This window comes from Eurosta solidaginis, chromosome X (genome assembly GCF_040869045.1).
Source record: "Eurosta solidaginis isolate ZX-2024a chromosome X, ASM4086904v1, whole genome shotgun sequence".
Classification (NCBI taxonomy): domain Eukaryota; kingdom Metazoa; phylum Arthropoda; class Insecta; order Diptera; family Tephritidae; genus Eurosta; species Eurosta solidaginis.
In genome coordinates this window covers 60,726,507-60,749,221 of record NC_090324.1, presented here as the reverse complement: position 1 = coordinate 60,749,221, position 22,715 = coordinate 60,726,507, and the positions used below count along the sequence as shown (strand labels likewise).

The following is a 22,715-nucleotide window of genomic DNA, read 5'->3' as shown; positions in this document are numbered from 1 at the left end:
ATGAAGACAAACAAAAAACCGCTGTGATGGCTGAATGGTTATAGCAGCGGCGCCTAAACGTTGCCGATGAAGGAATTTAGCAGTTCCCGAAATGGATCTATACAACGAGCTTTGGCAGTTGTCTAAATTTTTTCTTTCTTCTATTCTAATTTAAAAATTTTTTCAATTAAGAAAAAATTTATCATGACAATAATAATGATAAAAAATTATTGTTAGGCCTTGAGCTCGATTCGAACCCGCGATCTTAAAATCAGTAGGCCGATATAACAACAAAAATTGTTAATACATCCCAGAGCACGGGGAAAAAGTGTCAATAAAATATGACACTATGGCGGCATTGCCATCAAACAAGTCCAATTTTCACATCCATTCTGCAACAGATGTCGCAGTGTTGTGAATATCAATTGGCACGAACCAGAATAGAAGTAGGATTAATGAAGACAAACAAAAAACCGCTGTGATGGCTGAATGGTTATAGCAGCGGCGCCTAAACGTTGCCGATGAAGGAATTTAGCAGTTCCCGAAATGGATCTATACAACGAGCTTTGGCAGTTGTCTAAATTTTTTCTTTCTTCTATTCTAATTTAAAAATTTTTTCAATTAAGAAAAAATTTATCATAACAATAATAATGATAAAAAATTATTGTTAGGCCTTGAGCTCGATTCGAACCCGCGATCTTAAAATCAGTAGGCCGATATAACAACAAAAATTGTTAATGCATCCCAGAGCACGGGGAAAAAGTGTCAATAAAATATGACACTATGGCGGCATTGCCATCAAACAAGTCCAATTTTCACATCCATTCTGCAACAGATGTCGCAGTGTTGTGAATATCAATTGGCACGAACCAGAATAGAAGTAGGATTAATGAAGACAAACAAAAAACCGCTGTGATGGCTGAATGGTTATAGCAGCGGCGCCTAAACGTTGCCGATGAAGGAATTTAGCAGTTCTCGAAATGGATCTATACAACGAGCATTGGCAGGTGTCTAAATTTTTTCTTTCTTCTATTCTAATTTAAAAATTTTTTCAATTAAGAAAAAATTTATCATAACAATAATAATGATAAAAAATTATTGTTAGGCCTTGAGCTCGATTCGAACCCGCGATCTTAAAATCAGTAGGCCGATATAACAACAAAAATTGTTAATGCATCCCAGAGCACGGGGAAAAAGTGTCAATAAAATATGACACTATGGCGGCATTGCCATCAAACAAGTCCAATTTTCACATCCATTCTGCAACAGATGTCGCAGTGTTGTGAATATCAATTGGCACGAACCAGAATAGAAGTAGGATTAATGAAGACAAACAAAAAACCGCTGTGATGGCTGAATGGTTATAGCAGCGGCGCCTAAACGTTGCCGATGAAGGAATTTAGCAGTTCCCGAAATGGATCTATACAACGAGCTTTGGCAGTTGTCTAAATTTTTTCTTTCTTCTATTCTAATTTAAAAAATTTTTCAATTAAGAAAAAATTTATCATAACAATAATAATGATAAAAAATTATTGTTAGGCCTTGAGCTCGATTCGAACCCGTGTTATGTGTCTTGTTTTGACGCTTGTAGATTAGGATCGGTTTCTCCTATGAGAAACCAACAGTAGTCACCCATCATAGCGACATCCCAGAAACCTTGATACCGACTTTCAATCATTTTCATTTGCTGGTGAATCCTGTCGCCATGCTCGTCACTTTCGTCACCAAGATTTTGTGGGAAAAAATTTAAATGGAAATGTAGAAAATGAATTTTTAAAGACATTTTTACTCATGAAAGAAAATAAAAAAGTATATTAGATAAATACATAAGTGACACATTAGTATAAATTTTCTTAGGCTGGATTTATCTTTCAATTCAGAACAAATTTTTTGTTTACATTTTTCTCGTTCTTGTTTGTTCGGAACTGTACGATGAATTCAGATTTAGGGCTATATATTCTCATTTAAGTTTAAAAATATTCATAGAAATTCTTTGTTTATCGGGCAGGTAGGTTTTAAAGTTAACTGAGAAAACGGTCTTAAATATGTTTTTTTATTTACCCATTTCCTCATAGTTTTTGAATAAATAGTTCACTATCATCTCCGTAATTAGGACTTTTATGTTTGGCTAAAAAAGAAGTAACGACCTTTTCAAAAGAATTCCACGCTGCTGCCTCCACTGGTGACAATAGTTCTTTGAAATGATTATTGGTCATCATTTTGCTTATTTGCGGTCCCACAAAAATCCCTTCCTTTATTTTTGCTTCTGAAATCTCTGGAAAGATTGTCTTCAAATGGTGAAAAGCTTCGCCTTCTTTGTCCAAAGCCTTGACAAATTTTTTGATAAGGCCGAACTTGATGTGGAGCGGAGGTAGAATTATTTTTTCATTCGCTATAAGTGTGGAGTATTTTATGTTATCCACCCCAACTTGAAACTCGATTCGAATCCTTTATGATGTAGTGATCTTGACGAGCTCGGTTATCCCATTTCCATAGAAAGCAACAGTATTTTGTGTATCCACTTTGTAAACCACATAGCATTCCAACGACTTTAAGATCAGCACATATTTTCCTATCATGTTCTTGGTATTTGATTAATTTGAGCAATTTTTGCATTATCTCATCCGTTTCCTTCGTATTTACTGCATGCGCGATCGGGATAGATGGCTTTTGGTTGCCAATATGCAATAATGCGGCCTTTAAAATTAATTTATTGCCGTCTATGAGCAATTGCCACTCTTTTGAATCATATGGTTCACTAAACTGTTTGAATATACGAGCAATATCTTTGCAGTAACAAATACTGTCCTCCTTCGTATAGTACTTGGAAAATTGTTCGTGACGAGTTCTATAATATGTTACCTTAACATCGGATGAAACAAATTTAAATTGTTGCATACGAGAGGCGTGTAGTTCAGCCTTTTCCTTTGACAATTCCAAATCCCTTATCCAATCATTGAGTTGTGCTTTTGACAAAGAGTTCCTTTGTTTTCCGTTTGAAATCCAGTACAACATGATGCCGCGTAATCAGATATTGCTGATGACAATGAAACTGGAACCGGAACTAAAGTTAAATTTGATTCTGGCAATGAAGCTTCCGTAGAATATAGTTCCGGTAATGGCACTGTAGATACGCTCGCATAGGTTACTTTTCTTGACTTTCCAACCCCAAGTACTTTTGCAGTACAAATATAGCAGTCCGTTGAATGGAAAGTTGGTTCCCTCCACTTCAATGGTGTAATAAATTTTATATGTCGCCTAAATAGATAGTTTCAGAAATTAGTCAGCTATGCATTAAAAGGGAGCAAATTCGTAATTTTTACAATGCACTTTTTTTTTGTTCCGGTTTCCGAAAAAATTAATTCGAGTCGACATGTGCTGCACACAGTATTCGGTGTCCATGGCTTTTTTTATTGTTTTTAGGCTCAATTCCAAAATACTTATAGTATGTAACTTTCAAAGGATTTGAAAACACACATCGCATCCTTTTAACGATAAATTGACCGCAGATGAAACAGAACATATCTGGATCATTTGTACACTCAAACTCTCGCGCCCTTTTATTCATATTATATTTTTAAGTAAATAATGGGTTATAAACTGCAATTATAAACTGAAGAGTATCCGGCAAGCCTTGCAGATATTATGAAGGAACAAGGCGCATGTACAATTACTTATACTTAGATCAAGTAAAAATTCAAGCCTACCTAGACAAAAAGGTTCCCTAGTTCTACAAAGAAAACACTACCTGCCTTAAAATTATGCTCTTGCTTGAAATGTACCTGGGTTTGAGAAAACGACACTAAGGCCCGGTTTCACCAACTGGACTTAATTTAGTTAAGTCATATTTTTTAATTTTTCTGTTTCACCACCAATGCTCAGCTAGGTCGCAAATTAGCCTACCTGCCAGCTGGCTTATTCTCGACTTTTAACAGTGTTGCTGTAGTACATTTTGAGTCAAATTAAATGGCAGTATCCCTCGCGAAGGACAGACATCTTGCCGCGATGCGAGGGCTTAGTCGCTGGACTATGCCACCCAGTAGGATGCAGGTTCATATGGATCTCCATAACTGCGGTGGCCTAGTCCTAGGGTGAGCGAAGACAAAGATCTGCCCCCTCCCAATCCAGGGTGTTATGCGGCACCGTGCCCATTTAATGGTTTGTAGCCGGGAGGTTAATCTGGCTGTATTTGTACGGAGCCTCTCTGACACCGGGCCGCCTCAGAGAGTAGAAATATTCTTAGCGCTGTAAGGGGCTCTGCCGCGGCGGACGACACTTTTCCCCCTTTTCAATAAGTTGACTCTAAGCTGGCCTCGTCGTGCGAATAGAAACAACCAAAATAAAAAAGAAACTTCGTCCTCCTCCACAGGGAGAAGGACAACACCAAAGGTACCCATACGCCCTAGTGAACTAGGGAGGGCTACCAATGTTAGAGGGAAGAGCGACTTGGTGGGGGGTCGGCTAAAGAGTTGCGCTGGCAACGGCGAACCCTGACGCGCCTGCTGATACCGAACACCGACCAAGCTCCGGAACGGCAAACATTTTTCCCACGACGCCGGTACGGCGACTGTTCTCCCCACGGCTGTGACAGGGGTCCCACCATCTGGTCACACTGAGCCAAAGGAGAAAGCAGCCATAAATAAGACATCATTCGGGGGTACGACCGCGAGGGCAACTACGGGTCGGACCCCTTCTCAAGAAGAGTTCCACAAGGGATCGTTCCACAGGAACAAGAGAAGGGCTGCGAAAGTCCTGTCAAGGTATGCGGGTGTCCGCTGGAAACGCTGTCAGAGAACGCCAGGAATTTGGTGGAAAGGGCGCGAGCTCTACTGCTGAATTTTCGGGGTTCTCTGCCAACAAAAGTAGAAAGCGCAACCCCATACAAGCGTCAAAATTCCGACGAGGATATTAAACCACCGCCGAAAAGGCACCAGAATCACCCCGCGGTAGCCGAACCCAGCTTTGCCGAGGTAGCCAAGGGCCGTGGTGCAATCCCTAAAGACCAGTGGCCGTACGTCCGGAATGAAATCGGTAACGCCGTTCTCGACGTGCTGATGGAATCTCCGGGTAGTCCGCCGCGAGGTTCTGATGCAGGATGGTACCAGGGCCAAATCAAGGTACTCACTTGCGAAGACGCAAGGTCTGTTGTACAAGGCAGCCCAAAGCTGGGACAAGTCTATCCCGCGGCGATTGTTGAGGTCGTCGACTGGAAGGACATTACGCCTCGGCCAAGGGCCAGGGCATGGGTTCCAGCAGTTCCAGCAGAATCTGAGAGAATTCTCATGATGCTGCAACTAATGAACCCAGCTCTCCCAACGCAGGACTGGAGTGTCATCCAAGTCTAGGACGCTGTAGGACCTAGGAGAAAGGTCGTGTTGGCCCTGAATAAGGAAGCTCTCGAGCACCTTAGACAGAGCAAAGGAAGAGTGTTTACGGCCTCGGCAAGGTCGTAGTTCACATATACCGTGGGGACGCACTTTGAGGCAATCGAAGTGGAACGGAAATCTCCGACGCCGAAAGCCTGGTTTCCGCCGTGTCAAACTGCAGGGGCTCTGTGCAGTTTGTCGATGCAGGATGCCCTGCTGGATAGCGACAGAGAGGATACAAAATCACGGTGATGGAGGCAGGGGAGTCTGAGAAAGCTCATGCTGAGGTTGCTCCAGATAAACCTGCACAAAATAAGGCAGCCTCGGCTGCCCTCATCAGTTGCCTTTCTAAAAGCGACATCGACGTAGTCTAAGCTCATCCGAGCTGCAGATGAAAGTAAAGTTAGGACCTGCATTTTAGTAAAGTCTGAACTAAACATCTTTCTCTTACCTAACTGTAGCAATGGTGACGTTACAGCGGCCAGCTTGGCAAGCGGAGGCACCCAATTAACGCTAGCGTCCGTTTGTATGCCGTACGACGCAGAGGAACCTCCTCCGCAAAATACGGTAAAGGATCTGATGGCCGACTCAAGCAAAGGCCATCTGCTCATCGGGACAGACGCAAACGCCCACCACGTGCAGTGGGGTAGTTCCGACATAAACACTCGTGGTGAGTCACTTTTTGATTACCTTTTAACAACTAACCTGGTAGTTTGCAATGTAGGTAATGAACCAGCTTTTATTACAACAAGTAAGGAAGGCTAAGTTCGGGTGTAACCGAACATTACATACTCAGCTGAGAGCTTTGGAGACAAAATAAGGGAAAATCACCATGTAGGAAAATTAACCTAGGGTAACCCTGGAATGCGTTTGTATTACATGGGTATCAAATGGAAGGTATTAAAGAGTATTTTAAAATGGAGTGGGCCATAGTTCTATAGGTGGACGCAATTTCGGGATATCGCCATAAAGGTGGACCAGGGATGACTCTAAAATGTGTTTGTGCGATATGGGTATCAAATGAAAGGTGGTAATGAATATTTTAAAAGGGAGTGGGTCTTAGTTCTATAGATGGACGCCTTTTCGAGATATCGCCATAAAGGTGGGCCAGGGGTGACTCTAGAATGTGCTTGTATGATATGGGTATCAAATGAAGGGTGTTATGATTATTTTAAAATGGAGTGGGCCTTAGTTCTATAGGGGACGCTTTTTCGAGATATCGCCATAAAGGTGGACCAGGGGTGACTCTAGAATGTGTTTCTACCATATGAGTATCAAACGAAAGGTTTTAATAAGTATTTTAAAACGGAGTGGGATATTGCCATAAAGGTGGACAAGGGGTGACTCTAGAATATGTTTGTACGATATGGGTATCAAATGAAAGGTGTTAATGAGTATTTTAAAATTGAGTGATCCTTAGTTCCATAGGTGGACGCCGTTTCAAGATATCGGCATAAAGGTGGACCAGGGGTGACTCTAGAATGTGTTTGTACGATATGGATATGAAATGAATGGTGTTAATGAGTATTTTAAAAGGGAGTGGGCCTTAGTTCTATATGTGGAAGCCGTTGCGAAATATCGCCATAAGGGTGGAGAAGGAGTGACTCTAAAATGCGTTTGTACGATATAAGTATCAAATGAAAGGCATTAAAAGGGAGATGGCCTTAGTTCTATAGGTGGACGCCTTTTCTAAATAACGCCATAAAGGTGGACCAGGGGTGACTCTATAATGTTTTTTTACGATATGGGTATCAAATTAAAGGTGCTAATGAGGGCTTTAAAAGGCAGCGGCCCTTATTTGTATATGTGAAGGCGTTTTCGAGATATCGACCAAAATGTGGACCAGGGTGACCCAAAACATCATCTGTTGGGTACCGCTAATTTATTTATATATGTAATACCACGAACAGTATTCGTGCCAAGATTCCAAGGGCTTTTGATTTCGCTCTGCAGAACTTTTTCATTTTATTCTACGTAATATGGTAGGTGTCACACCCATTTTACAAAGTTTTTTCTAAGGGTACATTTTGCGTCAATACACGAATCAAATTACGAGGTTTCATCCCGTGGTTATAGTCGGATTTCGGACATTTTTTATACCATGAAAAAGTGAGTTCAGATAAGTACGTGGACTAAGTTTAGTAAAGATATATCGGTTTTTGCTCAAGTTATCGTGTTAACGGCCGAGCGGAAGGACAGACGGTCGACTGTGTATAAAAACTGGTGGTAAATATTTGTTCGACTTATGGCATTAAAAGTATTCTAGACAAATTTTCTTTTATTTATTGTATTTTGTTGCACCAAATCATTACTGGCGTTGAATGTTGACATAAATTACTTATATACAATAAAGGTATTCAATTTTTTGTTAAAATTTGACTTTGAAACACATTTTTTTTTAAAGTGGGCGTGTTTTTCATCCGATTTTGCTAATTTTAATTTAGCACATATATAGTAATAGTAGTAACATTTCTGCCAAATTTCATCATGATATCTTCAAAGACTGCCAAATTACAGCTTGCAAACCTTTTAAATTACCTTCTTTTAATAGTGGGCGGTGCCACTCCCATTGTCCAAAATTTTTACTAATTTTCTATTTTGCGTCATAAGGTCAACCCACCTACCAAGTTTCATCGCTTTATCCGTCTTTGGCAATGAATTATCGGATTTTTTCGGTTTTTCGAAATTTTTGATATCGAAAAAGTTGGCGTGGTTGTAGTCCGATATGTTCATTTTAAATAGCGATCTGAGATGAGTGCCCAGCAACCTACACACCAAATTTCATCAAGATACCTCAAAATTTACTCAAGTTATCGTGTTAACGGACAGACGGACAGACGGACGGACGGACATGGCTCAATCAAACTTTTTTTCGATACTGATGATTTTGATATATGGGCCTCTATATCTATCTCGATTCCTTTATACCTGTACAACCAACCGTTATCCAATCAAAATTAATATACTCTGTGTGCAAAGCACACTATTTATAGCGAAATCGTTAAAAAATGGCATGTTCTTGAGGAGTATTCCTTCTCAAACCACCGGTATATTGAAGTAATGTTAGAGTTCTTCGTCGATCAGCCCATTGCGAGACGTAACCCACGTAATACAAACTGAGAAGTACAAAATGAGCTGTTAGCAAGAGAACTACCAGCACTGCCCCCACAAAACCCCTCAGCAACGGAGGACCTAGGGGGTTTGGTAGAAACCTTCACATCGGCATTCTCAAATGCCTTAGAACAGGCTTGTCCAATGCCAAAACCACGCGGTAAGCGTAAACCTCACTGGTGGTCCCATGGTCTGGACCTACTTCGTTAATCCTGTAGAAAACAGTTTAACAAAGCCAAATTCCTTAATAACGGGTCACAATGGCTAGAATAAAAGGACAAACTAAGGACCTACAAAAAAGTCCTGAAACAAGCGAACTTCGCGGAGAAATTTCTGCACTGGATTCGAAAGTGCCGTTGACAAATCAATGATACGGTGCGTGCTTGCTAAGACGCAAACAGCTATTAGCTTTCTGCGGAGACCAAATGGTACCTGAACCAGCACAGAAGGGGAAACCCTAGAGCTGCTCCTGAACGCACATTTCCCGGGAAATATGACCAACACACCGGAAGTACCTGCAGCAAGCCAATCTGTGAATATACCCATCACTGAAGAGAGGGTGAGGTGGAAAGTTAAAAGTTTTAAACTTTTAAGGCTGCTGGACAAGACGGGATTGTCCCCGCTCGACTTACCTACTCTTTGGAGTTATCAGCCAACTGGATGCAGCACATATATACCGCTTGTTTGGCTCTGAACTATATTCCGAGTGCAAGGAGGAGCGCCACGGTCATATTCATTGCTAAGGCAGGCAAAGCCTCTCACTACGAACCGAAGAACTACAGACCTATCTGTCTTTTATCCTTCGTACACAAAACCCTAGAGAGAATAGTTAGCGATTTTCTCACTACAAACATTGATAGGAACCTTATTTCGGGCTATCAACACGTGTACACCAAAGGTAAATCTGCTGAGACTGCGCTACACAGCCTATTCCCCACTATCGAAACATCCTTGTTCGAAAAGGATTATTGTCTTTTTGCCTTCCTATACATTGAAGGAGCTTTCAACAATATAAGCCCAGACGCCGTTAACAATGCTTTGACTGGTCTGGACGTAAATAGACCCCTAGTGAGACTGATTGATCAACTGCTCAGGGGAAGGAAAGTGCTTTCCTTACTGGGGAAGGTTGATATAACATGATTTGTTGCAAGGGGTACGCCCAGGGGTGGTGTCCTTTCCCCTCTACTATGGAACCTAACGATAAACTCGCTATTGAGAGATAGTAGTTGGGGGAGCGGGAAGGTTGTGACATATGCTGATGACCTAGCGATCACCTACAGAGGCAAGTTCCCTCAAACTGTATGCGACTTGGTGCAGGTAGCATGCGCGAGGTTTCCTATGGGCTTCCCGATGTGGACTCAGCGTCAATTCTGGTAAAGTTGAGCTTGTCTTATATACCAAATGATACAAAATACCATCGTTAAACCTACCTGGACTAAATGGGGTGCGCCTAAGCCTGGCAGATAAGGCCACATTTCTAGGCGTAGTTTTAGACAAAAAGCTGGAATGGAGGGACAACGTTATTCGGCGACAAAAGAGAGCGTACATTGCATTATATATGTGTAAAAGAGCCATTGGCAAAAATGGGGACTCACCCTCAAACATTTGCAGATGGATTTATACCGCGATTATTCGACCCATACTGCTGTATGGGATAGTCGTATGGTGGCCAACCTTGAGCAAGGCGTCAAACCTAAACTTGTTGGGTAAAGTCCACAGATCCAGCATGATAAGCATAAGCGGGGCTCTAAGAAGCTCTTCGGGTCATTCTTGACATCCTTCCATTGGATCTAGCTGGTCATCGAGCAGCGGCAACGTCAGCCCTTCGTCTAAGGGAGATGTCGTGTTGGAACAAAAAGACAAAGACACTAAAGTATACTAAACAAATTGAGTTTTCGTCTTCCTAGTACGGATCGCTGTGCGACCACAACAATTACGGGAACCAACTTTAAGATAAACCTCCCCAGTAGGGTTGTCCGAATGGAGTCGGATAAATGTGTTGCAATGGGCAGCAGCATTTCCATATACACGGACGGCTCCTAGCTAAACGGTAGAGTTGGAGGTGGAGTATACTCAAGGGACCTTGACCTCCAGCTCTCATTCACACTACCCGACCACTGCAGTGTATTCCAGGCAGAAGTTGCAGCCATAATGGAATCCGCTGCTAGGATAGGGACATACAATGTCGGCAAAGAAATGTTTATCTTCAGCGGCAGCCAAGCTGCCATAAAATCTCTTGGCTCCCACTCGTTCAATTCTGAACTAGCACTAAACTGTCGCCGAACGCCTTTTAAATTACCTTCTTTTAATAGTGGGCGGTGCCACTCCCATTGTCCAAAATTTTTACTAATTTTCTATTTTGCGTCATAAGGTCAACCCACCTACCAAGTTTCATCGCTTTATCCGTCTTTGGCAATGAATTATCGGATTTTTTCGGTTTTTCGAAATTTTTGATATCGAAAAAGTTGGCGTGGTTGTAGTCCGATATGTTCATTTTAAATAGCGATCTGAGATGAGTGCCCAGCAACCTACACACCAAATTTCATCAAGATACCTCAAAATTTACTCAAGTTATCGTGTTAACGGACAGACGGACAGACGGACGGACGGACATGGCTCAATCAAACTTTTTTTCGATACTGATGATTTTGATATATGGGCCTCTATATCTATCTCGATTCCTTTATACCTGTACAACCAACCGTTATCCAATCAAAATTAATATACTCTGTGTGCAAAGCACACTATTTATAGCGAAATCGTTAAAAAATGGCATGTTCTTGAGGAGCATTCCTTCTCAAACCACCGGTATATTGAAGTAATGTTAGAGTTCTTCGTCGATCAGCCCATTGCGAGACGTAACCCACGTAATACAAACTGAGAAGTACAAAATGAGCTGTTAGCAAGAGAACTACCAGCACTGCCCCCACAAAACCCCTCAGCAACGGAGGACCTAGGGGGTTTGGTAGAAACCTTCACATCGGCATTCTCAAATGCCTTAGAACAGGCTTGTCCAATGCCAAAACCACGCGGTAAGCGTAAACCTCACTGGTGGTCCCATGGTCTGGACCTACTTCGTTAATCCTGTAGAAAACAGTTTAACAAAGCCAAATTCCTTAATAACGGGTCACAATGGCTAGAATAAAAGGACAAACTAAGGACCTACAAAAAAGTCCTGAAACAAGCGAACTTCGCGGAGAAATTTCTGCACTGGATTCGAAAGTGCCGTTGACAAATCAATGATACGGTGCGTGCTTGCTAAGACGCAAACAGCTATTAGCTTTCTGCGGAGACCAAATGGTACCTGAACCAGCACAGAAGGGGAAACCCTAGAGCTGCTCCTGAACGCACATTTCCCGGGAAATATGACCAACACACCGGAAGTACCTGCAGCAAGCCAATCTGTGAATATACCCATCACTGAAGAGAGGGTGAGGTGGAAAGTTAAAAGTTTTAAACTTTTAAGGCTGCTGGACAAGACGGGATTGTCCCCGCTCGACTTACCTACTCTTTGGAGTTATCAGCCAACTGGATGCAGCACATATATACCGCTTGTTTGGCTCTGAACTATATTCCGAGTGCAAGGAGGAGCGCGACGGTCATATTCATTGCTAAGGCAGGCAAAGCCTCTCACTACGAACCGAAGAACTACAGACCTATCTGTCTTTTATCCTTCGTACACAAAACCCTAGAGAGAATAGTTAGCGATTTTCTCACTACAAACATTGATAGGAACCTTATTTCGGGCTATCAACACGTGTACACCAAAGGTAAATCTGCTGAGACTGCGCTACACAGCCTATTCCCCACTATCGAAACATCCTTGTTCGAAAAGGATTATTGTCTTTTTGCCTTCCTATACATTGAAGGAGCTTTCAACAATATAAGCCCAGACGCCGTTAACAATGCTTTGACTGGTCTGGACGTAAATAGACCCCTAGTGAGACTGATTGATCAACTGCTCAGGGGAAGGAAAGTGCTTTCCTTACTGGGGAAGGTTGATATAACATGATTTGTTGCAAGGGGTACGCCCAGGGGTGGTGTCCTTTCCCCTCTACTATGGAACCTAACGATAAACTCGCTATTGAGAGATAGTAGTTGGGGGAGCGGGAAGGTTGTGACATATGCTGATGACCTAGCGATCACCTACAGAGGCAAGTTCCCTCAAACTGTATGCGACTTGGTGCAGGTAGCATGCGCGAGGTTTCCTATGGGCTTCCCGATGTGGACTCAGCGTCAATTCTGGTAAAGTTGAGCTTGTCTTATATACCAAATGATACAAAATACCATCGTTAAACCTACCTGGACTAAATGGGGTGCGCCTAAGCCTGGCAGATAAGGCCACATTTCTAGGCGTAGTTTTAGACAAAAAGCTGGAATGGAGGGACAACTTTATTCGGCGACAAAAGAGAGCGTACATTGCATTATATATGTGTAAAAGAGCCATTGGCAAAAATGGGGACTCACCCTCAAACATTTGCAGATGGATTTATACCGCGATTATTCGACCCATACTGCTGTATGGGATAGTCGTATGGTGGCCAACCTTGAGCAAGGCGTCAAACCTAAACTTGTTGGGTAAAGTCCACAGATCCAGCATGATAAGCATAAGCGGGGCTCTAAGAAGCTCTTCGGGTCATTCTTGACATCCTTCCATTGGATCTAGCTGGTCATCGAGCAGCGGCAACGTCAGCCCTTCGTCTAAGGGAGATGTCGTGTTGGAACAAAAAGACAAAGACACTAAAGTATACTAAACAAATTGAGTTTTCGTCTTCCTAGTACGGATCGCTGTGCGACCACAACAATTACGGGAACCAACTTTAAGATAAACCTCCCCAGAAGGGTTGTCCGAATGGAGTCGGATAAATGTGTTGCAATGGGCAGCAGCATTTCCATATACACGGACGGCTCCTAGCTAAACGGTAGAGTTGGAGGTGGAGTATACTCAAGGGACCTTGACCTCCAGCTCTCATTCACACTACCCGACCACTGCAGTGTATTCCAGGCAGAAGTTGCAGCCATAATGGAATCCGCTGCTAGGATAGGGACATACAATGTCGGCAAAGAAATGTTTATCTTCAGCGGCAGCCAAGCTGCCATAAAATCTCTTGGCTCCCACTCGTTCAATTCTGAACTAGCACTAAACTGTCGCCGAACTCTTGAAGAGATGATCAAACCATGTACACCTCACATGGGACCCTGGAGATAGGGATATCGAGGGAAACTGCATTGCAGATGAACTCTCTGGGCAGGGTACAACCAGGCAGGTTCTTCCTGGACAAGAACGCTTAGTTATTCCCCTGTCCACATGCAAGCTAATGCTAAAAGAGCACATCTACCGGGGTGTCGAACATCGAAAGAAACCTGGCCTAAATGGGATCCTAAAAGATCCCGTCACGTGCACAACCTAAGAAGGGATACAATTTCCACACTTGTGGGGGCACTAACTGGTCATTGCCTCATAGGTAGGCATGCAGAAAGGTTAGGAGCGCCTTATCGTCGTTGCTATAGGAGTTGTAAAGAGGTTGAGGAGGAGGAAACGGTGGTTCACATCACTTGCAACTGCCCAGCACTAAGCGGAGCACGGCAGTGCTTTCTGTGATCTCGATTTCTTGATAATCTGAGCCAGGTTGTGGAGCATGACGTCAAGGGCCTGGTAGCTTTCATCGGGCCTCAAAATGGTTCGAAGAGGAAACGTAACGGTGTTTTTCGTGGTATCACAAAAGGTCAAATACTGCTGGCCTAAGTGTGCCCTCGGCCAGTCACCCTAACCTAACCTAAATGGCAGTACTGATACTTATATCATTATGCAAATATAGCAACCCCGCTATTGTGACATCAGCAATTTCTCTGAAGTGGCTTATTTATGTTCTCGGTGGAAAAATTTTAAAATGTTTAATAGATCCTCGTGATTGCGATTTTGAAGCTCTGCAGGAAATCGTGCTTCGACGAAAAAGAAAACTTAAAGAGCGTCCTGACTTTTTTCATTATTATGACGATGTTGACTTTCGCGAACGTTTTCGTATGTGCAAAGATGCTGCTTGGTTTTTTTTTTTTTTAATAAAAGACAAAATTTACCTTGGAGCACGGTAAGTTTACATCATATTTTATAAATTTTTCCCTAAATTACTTCTTCGTTGACAGCAACAACGCAATGCAGCCACATCAAATGTTTTTCATTGCACTCCGGTTCTATGCTTCAGACTCTTTTCAGCAAATTGTGGCAGACCTTTCCGGAGTTTCAAAAGGAAGTGCCTCACGTGAAATTACGCTAGTTTCCTACCACCTAGCATCCTTGCGGCCAGATTTTGTAAAATTTCCACAAACGGAACAGGATCGCTTAGAAACACAGGCTGCTTTTAAAGAAAAGGCAAATTTTCGGCGTGTAATTGGGGCAATGGACAGCACCCATTCTAAAATTAATTCCCCCGGTGAATATGCGTGGATAGTAAATGGAAAACAATATATCTATATTAATTTATATACGCTTTCCAAGGCATCCGGTTCTGTCCGGCTGCCATTTCAGTGCAATCCATTTAATTTTTTGCGTCCCTCCCACAAATTGTCAACCTTCCAGCAGATCCTTGCAGCGGGACTGCGCCATACTCTCCTGCATCCAAATGTAACCCGTCAGGGTGATATTGATATTTTCCAGCATAATGGTTACCGAACCAAATTTAGTACAACGCGTCAACATTTCAAAAACTAATAAACTTCCAGAAACCGATTGATAACAACACCATATTCGATGGCTTTGAGGCCAATCACAAACAGCAGCAGCTCTATAATGAAAATACTGTAAAGTCAACAAAAGCCTTTGATATTAAAAAAGAAGAACGTAATTAGAAATGCATTTCTGTATTTCCTTTTTAAAATAAATTGTCTTCACAGATCCATTATATTAAAGCTAACTGGAAAACATCAATGCTACCACGTGAACTCAATTCTTTCATGGCAGATATGACGCTGAAGCCAGAAGTCGAAGCAACCCTTATAGGTGATGTCGTATCAATATTCAAAGAATGACATAAGCTTATGGTTACAGAACTTCGAAATTTAATCAAAGATAAAATACATTTGCTGGGCAAGTAAATAAATCGCCGTGGTTCAAAGATGGAGCTGAATGCTACTGCTACGTGCCATATTCGTGTTCTTTTGTGCTGTGCAAATCAAGTTAACAGATAAAAATTGCATGTAGCAACTTTGGTTGACAATGATACGCCTGGTATGCCGCTTGCTATGTAAAAACCTGGAAAACTACTAAAAGCGATTAAAGCCCGTTTGACGGGTAAAGAAGGGCGTATACGTGGTTATTTGATGGGTAAACGTGTTGATTTCTCAGCACGTACTGTCATAACACCAGATCCAAATTTGCGCATCGATCAAGTCGGTGTGCCACGTTCAATTGCACAAAATTTAACATTTTCAGAATTGGTTACACCATTCAATATCGATCGCATGCAAGAGTTAGTACGTCGTGGTGATTCTCAATATCCTGCAGCTAAATATATTGTACTTGATAATGGTGAGCGTATATATTTTCGTTTCCATCCTAAACCTTCAGAATTGTATTTACAATGTGGCTATAAAGTCGAAAGACATTTACGCGATGAGGATGTAGTTATTTTCAATCGTCAATCTACACTACTTAAAATGAGTATGATGCGACATCGTGTCAAAGTGCTGCCTCGGTCAACATTCCGTATGAATTTGTCATGCACATCACCATATAATGCTGATTTTGACAGTTATGAAATGAATTTGAGTGTGCCACAATCTATGGAGACGCATGCTGAGATGGAGAATATACATATAACACCTAGGCAAATTAAAATTGCTGGCCGTTTCTACGGTAATATTTACGCTGTTATTAACAATTGATTGTTATTGGAAGTTCACAGTATCGGCATTGGTGATACAATTGCTGATCCTCAAACTTATAATGCAGATGGCAATTAAGAAAGCCAAAATTGATGTCATAAAAGTTATTCAAAAAGCGCACAACATGGAATTGGAATCAACACCTGGTGCGTTAAAACACTTGCAATACATTTTCTTTTTATCTCTTAAACTTATTTTTCACTTACAGGTAATACTTTGCGTCAAACTTTCGAAAATCAAGTCAATCGTATAATAAACGATGCTCGTGACAAAACTGTGGTTCTGCTCAGAAATCGCTTACCGAGCATAATAATTTAAATGCTATGGTGGTGTCAGGTTCTAAAGGATCCAATATTAATATTTCACAGGTTATTGCTTGTGTGGGTCAACCGAACTAAACGTATATCATATGATTTTCGCAAACGTAATTTGCCACATTCATTTAAAGACAATTACGGTCCTGAGTCACGTAGTTTCGTAGAAAATTCATACTGTTTAGGTCAGGACCTAAATATTTTTATACTGCAAATACGGCCACTCTAATACATAATTTATTTAGTGCAAATAGTATGGATTCACACATACTTTCATGTACTGCACACCCACATGCATATACATTCATGTATGTTCACATATATGCAACACTAACACGGGTAACTGAGTTTTCCATCGGATAACAAATATCCATTGGAAGTCCCCGCACGATCTCCGGTTCAACAACAGGGAGATCACTTTCCATTTTCTGTTCAATTTCAACCAAGATGGAAGAAGGTCAACTGCTGCGGTCCCGCCACATCACAAACAAGGTAAATTAATTGTACCAACTTAACAAATAATAAATCAATTATTATAAAATACTAATATTGAAATTATTTGTTTTCTTTTCCTTTCAATTATATTGGACCTCCGCGCACCGAGCGTTCTGCGCGGCCATACATTTGGTCCTTTGAGCCGGATGTTTTGCATAATGATTTTGTCTACGATGACTATTGGAACATGCCATCCTCACGGTTCGAAAAGGTTTGCAATTGCTGATAAAATCGTTCTTTTGGTCAAAACCTCATAATTTTACATGGGCTTTGCGATGAAGTAAAATTCATCCTTATGTACATTCCACCTGATTCCTAGTGCCTTCACTGAACTTGCGTCTTCGATTTCCAGGAAATCTTTGTTAAGGAGATGTTGTTTGGAGGTATCCTTTAGTATTTGGTTGGAATTGGCTATCCATTTTCTTAGTGAAAAGCCGGCTGATTGCAATGCTTGAGATATTTGATTTCTGGCAGTAATCGCTGATTGGATGCAGTGTCCACCAGCAAGAATATCATCCACATACATGTATTCTCTTAGTATTGTGGATGCAATTGGAAAGGTGTCTTCGACGTCCTTTGCCAATTGTAAAAGTGTTCTTATTGCTAGATAAGGAGCACAGTTAACACCGAATGTCACAGTCTTCAGTTCGTAAAGGCTGACAGGGCTTTCAGAGCTAGTACGTAATACTATGCGCTGATATTTGGTTTGGTTAGGTTGCACCATAATTTGTCGGTACATTTTCTCGATATCGCTGTTGAAGACATATTTGTAAAGTCTCCAGCAAAGTTAGGTCAGCTTGTAGCGTAAGACCTGTATACAAAACATCGTTCAGCCTTACTCCGTTTGCGGTCGGACTAGATGCGTTAAAAACAACGCGAACTTTCGTGGAGGTACTTTCGTCCTTGATGACGGCGTGATGAGGTAAAAAATAGTGGTCAGAGGAGTCTGGTGGCACACAGCTGTTGGTCCTTGACATATGTCCTAATTCCTCGTATTCTGTTACAACTCGATTGTACTCAGTTTTTAAAGTATGATTTTTTGCGAGGCGTGTCTCGTTCCGGAAGAACTGAGAGCATGCTCTTTTAAGAGAAGGCCCTAGGGATATATATTGGAAGGGAATTCTCGTTTAAAGGGTAATGAGACTGTGTATTTCCCGGTATTATCCCTAGTTGTGGGACTTTTGTATAATTCCTCGCAGTATTATTCGTCCGCATTAAAGCGTTTGTTTTTAGGGATTTCTTGGAGTTCCCAAAAGGCGCATAATTGCCTATACAATGATACGTCACTGTAATAGCAGACGATTTCTTTTGGTTGCTCTTGAACATCTGTACGGCCTGTAAGTATCCAGCCGAAAACAGTTTCTTGTGCTAAGAGATTATCTAGGACATTCTTCTGCAATCCGTTCAAGATGATTTGAGGGTAAATGTCCCCTCCAAGAACTAGATCCACTGGTTCGTTTGCAAAGAATCTTTTATCTGCCAACTCGAGATCAGGGAACGATTGTCTGGTCACTGATCTGGCATGTTGGAAAATCTCCTGTAAGGGACAAGAACTTTTTGTTCAAAGAAAATAATGGGTCAATTAGTAACCGCAACTCTATTGAACAAAACTCTTTGACCTGTGCAGAGAATGAGCTAGTTATACCGGAAACTTGAGCGCGAATTTTCTTGGATGGCAGGTTAGTTCGACGTATGAGACGTTCGGTAATAAATGAACATTCAGAACCAGAATCAATTAGGGCTCTGGCTGAAAAATTCGTAGTGTTATATTGTATGTTGACACAAGCGGTGCCTAACAGTACACCAGCGGTATTATGCGCATGGAAAAACTGCACATTGGAGGTTTGCTTGTCATTGGACTTTGAATTTTTCCTCTCTCGTGCTTGTCGCGATGTTGAAAGGATATCATCTTCCTTACTTTTATGAACTGCCGCTTTTCGCTGAATTGTTTGTATATGTAGAAGAGTGTTGTGTCGAGAATGGCATGTACTACAGTTATAAGAACTAGTACATTTCGACACAGTATGTCCAGAAGACAAACAATTCAGGCAGCTGTTATGGTTTTTAATAAATTCAATTTTATGAGCAGGTGTAAGTTTGAGGAATTTAGCGCAGGTTCGTAGTTTGTGGTCATTCGTGTGACACATTTTGCAATTAAAATTCTTTATGCTTGTTTGGAAGCTGCCAACCTTTTTATTATGAAGTTCAGGGGTTTTGGTATTTTGGGGCTTAAAACTTTTCGAAGTTTTATTACCTCTGTGACCAAACACGTTTTCAAACGCAAGAAATCTATAGGATAGGAATTTATTTATGTCCTCCCATTTTGCTATATTGTTTTGTTCCCTAAAGACTGTTCCCAAAGTGAAAGGCTGGTTTCGGGCAGTTTTTCTGCGCACAGGTAAACAAAAAGTGCATCCCATAAATCTATCTTATGCCCTTTTATTGCATTCATGCAATTATTTAATTTTAATTGTAAATCTTTAATGGATTTACCGCAATCCGGTTCAATAGGTTTTATTCCGGAGACAGTGTCGAGCTGAGCTTTAACTAAACTACGCTTGTTTTCATACCTTTCAGTGAGGTTCTTCCACGCTATTTCAAACCCTTCATTTGTGACAGGTGCGTTGCTAACAATTTCGTTGGCCTCCCCCTTTGTTTTCTGACTGAGGTAATATAGTTTCTCAATCGGGTAAATATCGTCATTCGAAATGTAAATGGCCGTAAACATATCTCGGAAAGTTGGCCAAGACAAATAGTCACCTTTGAAGACTTCGGTATCACATGGAGGGAGGCGAAGATGGTGTTTGCGATCAGTCTGTTTTTGGGCAGGCTGGTCAATTTTCTCTGTTTCTGCTTTATTAAGGGTCTCTAACTGAGCCGACATAGCAGACATACATTTAAAATAACTAGCCATAGAAAGCTTATGCTTCTTTTTTATGGCTTTAATTTCATCTTTGGACAAACCCGCGGAGATTAACGCGTCATACGCGTTTTTGGTTTTTACCCACATATTTTTTAAATCTTCTTGTTGAAATTAAAGGGTGTGTTTATCGAGATCAGTCACATTTCCGATATCTGATTCGAATTCGACAATTGCTTCAGCAAAAAGTATGTATGCATCCATTTTTTATTTATGATATGTATACAGATAGAAATCCGGAAGATTTAAGGTATAAGAGGTATTTGAGGTAAAAACCCTTTGTTGCCCTCTTTTCTCTAGCCGTTAGGATGGCTTGCTCCAATAGTCATCGTAGACAAAATCATTATGCAAAACATCCGGCTCGAAGGACCAAATGTATGGCCTCGCAGAACGCTCGGTGCGCGGAGGTTCAATATAATTGAAAGGAAAAGAAAACAAATAATTTCAATATTAGTATTTTATAATAATTGATTTATTATTTGTTAAGTTGGTACAATTAATTTACCTTGTTTGTGATGTGGCGGGACCGCAGCAGTTGACCTTCTTCCTTCGTGGTTGAAATTGAACAGAAAATGAAAAGTGATCTCCGTGTAGTCGAATCGGATATCGTGCGGGGATTTCCAATGGATATTTGTTATCCGATGGAAAACTCAGTTACATAAATGAATGTGTATGCATGTGTGTGTGTAGTACATGAAAGTATGTATGAATGCATACTATTTGCACTAAATAAATTATGTATTAGAGTGGCCGTGTTTGCAGTATAAAAATATTTAGGTCCTGACCTAAACACATACCTTGCCGGTCTGACGCTATCAGAATTCTATTTTCACGCTATGGGTGGCCGTGAAGGTCTTTTCGATACTGCTGAATTTGGTTATATCCAACATCATCTAATAAAGGCTATGGAGTTTGTTATGGGTAAAACTATGATGGTACAGTACGTAACCATGTGGGTCATTGTGATTCAGTTGCGTTATTGCGAAGATAGTTTGGCTGGTGAAACAGTAGAATTTAAAACTATACCAACCGTTCATCTATCGAATAAAGCATTCGAAAAAAGGTTCACATTGTATTGGTCAAATGAACGTTATATACGTAAAGGTTTTACAGATGATGTAACTAAAGAGTTGAGCGAAAGCGTTAGTGCATTGCCCGAATTGGAAATTGAATGGGATCAATTGTGCCGCGATCGTGAAGCGCTGCGTGAAATTTTCCCAATGGTGATTCGAAGGTAAAGCGCATTGCTTACTTGAGAAGTTGAAACACGTTTTCAACAAACATAAGCGAATCCTGGTGAAATGGTGTGTTCTTTGGCTGCACATAATTTGGGCGAACCTGCTACACAGGTGCGTAATTATGGTGTGTTCTTAAATATTTGTCTTAATAATTTTTTATTTGTATTTTAGATGACACTAAACACTTTCCATTTTGCTGTTATATCATCGAAGAACGTAACATTAGGTTTACCTTGTCTTAAAGAAATCATTAATATTTCAAAAAAACCAAAGGCTTCCTCACTAACTGTTTTCGTCACAGGCGGTGCTGCACGAGATGCTGAGAGAGCAAAAAATGTGCTGTGCCGTTTAGAATACACCACATTGCGTAAAGTAACAGCTAACACAGCCATTTACTATGATCCCGATCCACAGCGAACTGTGATTTCAGAGGATCAAGAATTCGTGAATGTTTACTATGAAATTCCGGATTTTAACCCAACACGCATTTCTCCATGGCTATTGCGTATTGAATTGGATCGTAAACGTACATATGACAGATAAAAAATTAACCATGGAACAAATTGCTGAAAAGGTTAATGATGGTTTTGGTGATGATTTGAATTGTATTTCCAATGACGATAATGCAGATAAATTAGTACTTCGCATACGTATTATGAACAATGAAGAAACCAAGTTCCAAGATGAAGATGAGGCCGTCGATAAAATGGAGGATGATACGTTTTTGCGGGGTATTGGAGCAAATATGCTTTCAGACATAACACTTCAGGGTATAGAGGCAATTGGTAACAACACCAAATTTTGCAGCACATTCAACTGGATATTCACCATCCACCAAGTGCGCTCGAAGATGATGTGCCCGCGAGAAACGTTTGTTACAAATACCACAGCTATAGATTGTATGAGATTAAAAAGAAAGTTTTAGGAAGTAGCTACTCGTCCGGAAATAGTTTCATTAAAGTAAAGGAAAAAAGAAAAAAAAAAAAAATTGCAGTCTTCTCACTAAAATCCATGTGGAATCTAGGTATGAAAATCCAGCAATAAGAGTTGTGCCCTATTTTGTTAGTTAACAACAGTAAATTTGCCGCTAACTGGCCAATACGTTTAGACCGTTTTTGACGACAGCTAACAATTTTTAATCTTCTCATATAAACGGATACAATCTGCATCTTGATCAAAAATAGATGCCATCTCTTCACCTTCTTCACTGCTTTGTAAGCAAATTCAACACATTGACAGTCAATTGTCAATTCTTAATGTGAAGTTAACTGAAGTTTCCTGCTCATAGCTTGCCAAACTTATGCCGAGGCGAGATCCCGTTTAGAAAAGCTTTTCCTATGTACGTGGGTGCTTTTCCCCGTGAATCTGGGATGTCCATAACATGGCGACCGACGTACATTTAGGGATTCAA

At 41.0% G+C, this 22,715-nt stretch overlaps 1 pseudogene; it reads left to right on the top strand.

Annotated features, from left to right (window-relative positions):
• Positions 1-15,641: 15,641 nt before the first annotated feature.
• On the top strand, positions 15,642-22,229 carry LOC137234964 (DNA-directed RNA polymerase II subunit RPB1-like; annotated as a pseudogene).
• Positions 22,230-22,715: the final 486 nt, after the last annotated feature.